The following is a 6000-nucleotide window of genomic DNA, read 5'->3' as shown; positions in this document are numbered from 1 at the left end:
CAATGATGAGCGCAGTGGTCTTGTAAGAGGAAGGTCTGGTTTGATGCCCAGAAGAGGTAATTTGGAAACTAATAATTTCTGAATTTTGAAAAACTGTAAATCGCGTCTGGTCTGGTGGAAAGCAACAACAACATAATACAAACACCATTTCGTAGTGGACCAAAAAAAAAACCGTTCCGGGGCACGTGTCACATCCTACAATGTGAGGGGGTTAAGGCCGTAGTCCACCACGCTGGCCCAGTGCGGATTGGTGGACTCCACACACCTTTCAGAACATTAACCAGAACTCTTAGGCATGCAGGTTTTCTCACGATGTTTTCCTACACAGAAACAGGTGATATTTTAATAATAGCTTAAAAAGCACATTACTTAGAAAAGTTAGAGGTGCGTGTAGGGATTCAAACACCGCTGCATATAACTGATATTAATCTTGCTGCAGTGAAATTACTATTATTTTCGAGACATAACCTGCTTTTTTATTTAGAGATTAATTTTAAAATATATAATATGTACCGCCGTCCTTGTCGTATAGTTGTCTTTATTCGAAGCGCACTGAAGGAGGAGAGGAGAGGCAAATATAAAGGCAATATTGGATCATAACTCAATTTCTTTCCGTACCTGCGAGTCAATATAGCCATGAATCGTTACACCTGCGCTATTCGTTTTTTCTCGTGTATCGTTGCATAAAATGATTCTTAGTAAGGCTATTGTTGTTAAACTTAATTCCTTGTTTCCGAAAACCGTTTCAAAGGAGTATAATGCCACAGAATAATGTAACAGACTTTTGATTGTAAGTAGGTACTACTTCTAAAGAGGTTCTTAAACTTTGCATATATGTATAATTTTTTTATGTCATCATTAAGTTATTATCACGATTTGCTGCTGCTGCTATTATTAATGCCAACAATAAAACAATATCCTAACTAATATATAAATTCAAAATTGTGTTTATTTGTCCTTTGTGTATGCCCAAACTAACCTAATACTAACTAGTCGACTTGATTTTTGGCATGTTGAAAAGACGAAGTGTAACATATGCTACCTTTGGTCCTGAAAAACATCATATTCTTAATTATTACAGGAAAATTCGTATTTTATACGTAAAATCATAAGAAGAGTATTTGTTCACTCGTGTGTCCTTGCTGAACGACCGGAGAGTAATATAAGCTACTTTAAGTCCTGAGAAAATATAAAATTCCCAAGAGTTGTTTACAGGAATTCAAAACTGTACACACAAAATCGTCTTTCATTCACGTCCTAACAAAACCAACCGACTTGTTTTTTCTGCATAGAGATACTTGAAAGGACGAAGAGTAACATAGCCCACTTTTACTACGTGTAGCTGAGTTACGAAATACTGTTGAAGAGTGAGTGGTATATATCATAAGGAATCACCCTGAAAAAATATTAAACTAAAAGGAACATGTTGATTTTTTCATACAAACTAATTATTTAAAACATATTAGGTGTTTATGACAACCCTATTGAAGATAAACACACAAAGGGGCATAGTTCCTACGCTACGCGACACATACCTAATAATGTTGCAGGAGTCACTTGATTTTACTTTTGCAAAGAAATCGAAATTTCTTTTAGTAAAAACTATGACAATGGTTTACTCGAAAATTATTAGCGCTTCGGTTTCACAGATAGGTCTTAGATACAGTAAATAATGTAATGAACGCTTCACAAGTGCCTGTGATAAGGTTCAAGAAGAATCTATAGTAGTATATTTAAAAAAGGAAGATTTACACAATTTAGTTTTAGGTATAAAAATACTAAATAGTGTACATCTCTCTTTTTTTTAAGTCGGATAAAAAGGCGATATATATACGGCAGCAATTATGTAGAAAAGCGGGTAAAGTAAAGATCATAGAAAAAGAATAAAACAAAAATGTTTCTATGAAAGTGGTAAAATATGATTTAACCTGTTTTAAAATTGAATGTCTACTAAAGTATGTAAGTACACAACTTTATATGCTTAAGTTTTAATAACGGCACCAGATTCAAGAAGCTGTATCATAATTCCACTTCCTACACAACATTTATATATAACACAAGCAAACAGAGCTCTAAGAGTGTGTTTTGCAAGATCTGTATGGTGCTGTATGACAGCGGTAGAACTGTTTGACTGTCTAGTATACAAGTGGAAGCACAAACAGTACACAGTGCATGTTACATGTTTCACAGTACAGATTTGTCTGATTAGAGCTCTTGTTAAACTATCGCGGTTATTCGTACGTGTTTACCTGAATCACAGTGTACCACTATGTTTAATGAATAAGTACTTACTGGTAATACTTCGAGCTTAATACATACATAAAACCCTTACCTATCTCACTTGGTATAACATAATTGCCTCTCGCACATACTCAGGTAGCTTGCGGTACAAAATGCTTTTACAGTAACGTATAGGAATTCAAAATATTTACTCCGATATTGGCAGTTAATAGAATTACTCTTGACCACGGCGGGTGATGGAGCTCCACCGATCTTGCAGACAAATCGTATTAAGCGGGAGCGAAAGATATATGTATATGTAATTTTACATAGGTAATCTTAAATGTAATTTAGCCCAGTGGGTAGGAGCTCGACTTCACTTTCGGGTGCCCGAGTTCGAATCACATCCCGCATCTCTAACTTTTCTAACTTATGTGCGTTTTAAGTAATTAAAATATCACTTGCTACAATGGGAAGGAAAACATTGTGAGGAAACTTGCATGCCAGAGAGTACTCCATAATGTTCTCAAAGGTGTGTGGAGTCTACTTATACCGCACTGAGCCAGCCTAGTGGACTACGGACTTAACCCCTTCTCATTGTGGGAGGAGACCCATGCTCTGTAGTGGGCCGGTAATGGGTTGATATGATGACGATGATTAATCACAAATTTATGGGTTTTAATAAATATCACATTGGTCTCAAACATAGCCAAAATCAAGAGCGAGAGCTGCAGCAAAGATGTTTACAGGGCGTAAGTAAGCTTTTCCAACAGAGTGTTACACATTGGTTCTGTTTGCCGTGGAGACAGTGTGCGTTAAGAACAACATAAGTCTTGCTTGACTGTCCAGCTTGGAAATTACTTTATAAGTTTTATTGTAGCACTGTCAATAAACAATAACGAAATTAAAAAAAAAAGTCCGTGGGAACGTGAAAATTTGTAATCACGGCAAAACGAAAATTTCAATGCAGTCACAGCCAAAACAGCACATAATAAAATGATAGTATGGCTACGGTTTGGTACTTCGATAAATGAACTCTCCTTAAAATACAAAATGTAAAGGCATTCTTATTCGAAAAATCGATACAAAAATTTAGTCACTTAAGCTTTTCTATTACGCATTGGAATTTATTTCGCTGAACGTAATCAGCGGGAAATCATGCAGAAGCAAATCGAACTTGTCAAGTACGGAATTTGTTCAGGAATTTTCCTTATACGTATCGAGTTAAGTTTGACCTAACTCGAACTCCTGTTAAACTCCGATAGCATGTTGTTGCTTTCCGACTTTAAACGAGAAGCAACTATACATTAACATTAGCAGTTCGTGAATATCTAGCATTTACACGCGATGAATCCTAATATATATCCTAAAGTTCGTACAACATGCTTTAATAAAATAAATAATAATAATAAGAATCATTCAGATTAAAATTTAAAAAATATGATTCTTAATCCATTCGTATACCTGTGCAAAGTAAAAGGTATCTTCAAAATTAAAGAATCATGTAATTTTAAAAGTAAAGAAAAAATATTTTCAAATTTGTGGTTTCAATAATATGTAATACCTACGAATAATAACTAAAAATTCGGCATGAGCATAAGCATGGTAATAAAGAGAGTTACCTCGAGCATATATGCACCTTGAAATTATCTGGAACGACGTGCGATATGACAAAGCATTGTTACTATTAAGAAGTGCTATGCAAGTAGTGGCATTGTAGAGTTGAATAGCCAATAGGAAGGTGTGGATTCAACAAAAATTTGATGCAGACACATGTGTATTTCATGCGCCAAACATCATTTAAATAATCCTAATGGGCTTCGCACAGGCCTCACTTTTATAGGATACTTGTATTTACAATACTGTTAGCTAATAAAGCTATGCCAAGATATTAGCCCTGAATTTCCTTACTCATATAACTGTTAAATATGTTATACTAGGGAGCGTTTCACTAATTCAAACGTTTACTTAACACAACAAACAACCAATAACGCAGGCTTAAATTAATTAATTTTAAAAAGATATCTCTGACATAGACAATGGAATGAAAGACTTTTGTTCAAAGACCAAGATTGTGACGTTCAATTTAAAATGTGTAAAACATAAACTTTTAAGAGTTTACCGTTACCGAGTATGCACAATTCTAAATTTATATTTATGCTAACCTAAACAAAATGATCATTAACTTATGATCATTTTGTTTAGTTTGTAAGTGGCGATAAATAATAAGTACTTACAAAGATATACATGGGTAGTAGGTGGGTAGGTTAAAAAAAAAGTACTTAATACAAAACGATAAATAATGTACGATGAGAGCATAAAACGAGCAATGATTGACATGGTGATTATTACAATCGCCGTTTAACCTAGCGCACTGATAGACAGTGCCTATTTGAATTTATTTACATAAAACCTCCAATACATATTATACTACTTTTAAAAAAATGTTTTTAACTCACCATCCGTCCAAACATTACCAAGGAGGATTGAAACGATCTGCCCTTAAATATCCCGAAAACTAAAAAAAAGTCTGCCCTTAAGTATGAGAATAACACATTTACTGACTCCACATAGTGTGGAATCAAAACAAGAAGTTCAAGAAACACAACATGCGCGAAGTATGGTGTGAATTGTACACAAGCACGCAACGCCAGTTGAACATATAGTTTCGTCACCCGAGATTCGCTGCTGGCACTCGTAGTGATTTCAAAGTTCAGAGGGACAAATGCAGTCGAGTGAACGACAACTCGACTGAGTTGTTAATCAAATACTCCTTCCAAGCAACTCTACTTGTAAGCAGGATATTTTCATCAGAACTTTATACAACCTAGGAACGTCTCGAATTTTATTAGTTTTTTAAACTTTCTAGACGATTTTTTTTACTTTTCATATTGATTGAAGAGTGCGATTTTAGAATAATAGGGTTAACTGTACTAAGTGAAGAAGCAGGTTATTGTAATATCGTAGTTAAAACCACAATGCAGTAATTATAATTCATTTCGCCTATCAAATAGCAATCTCAACGCCATTAGCGTTAAGGCAATTACTGGGATATTAGGTGACGCTAGTGTGCGTAAAATTCGACCTGTATACAGATGCGAATCTAATTCAACGATATAATTCATTCCATTAACTTACAGGCAAACATAGACAAGTCAGTTTTCATCATAGTTAAACGTGACAGATTATTATGGCTAGTAAAAACAAGGTCACTTCTTGAATTAATTTTTGACTGTTTGTTACTTGCTAGCTAAAGCTATTTCCAATACTAACATCTCACTACCCCGTATTCTGTTTTTATAGTATCAAAGATTTAAAGACAAAATTATGATTCTATACAATTATAATCTATTCTGTTATGTCGTTCCGTTAAGCAGTCTTTACTGTCTAATCGTGCTTGAACAAGAAAACATACAATAATTAGTACCACATGCCGCGGAGATCATGTTAGTCCGATAGTCCCGGTTATTATTACGTAAATGTCATTTTCTGTCCATTAGAAAAGCTTAGAGGGTTTAAGCTCTAATATTTATCTCTATGAGTAAATATATCCTAAATTATAAATATAGTTTTTAATATTCTAATAATATTATTAATGAATACAGAATAGGCTATTATTATTAGAATAGGCCTGTATTATTTTTGTTGCTTAAAAAAGTTGGTAAATACTTAGAATATCTTTCCCATAAAACATAAAGCATAGTATTTCATTTTAATAAAGGATTTTAAAGAATTTTGTTTGTTAGATAGGCAAGGTTGAAGTCGCGGGCATTAATCTTC

The sequence above is a fragment of the Pararge aegeria genome, chromosome Z (genome assembly GCF_905163445.1).
Source record: "Pararge aegeria chromosome Z, ilParAegt1.1, whole genome shotgun sequence".
Taxonomy (NCBI): domain Eukaryota; kingdom Metazoa; phylum Arthropoda; class Insecta; order Lepidoptera; family Nymphalidae; genus Pararge; species Pararge aegeria.
This window is presented reverse-complemented; position numbering follows the sequence as displayed.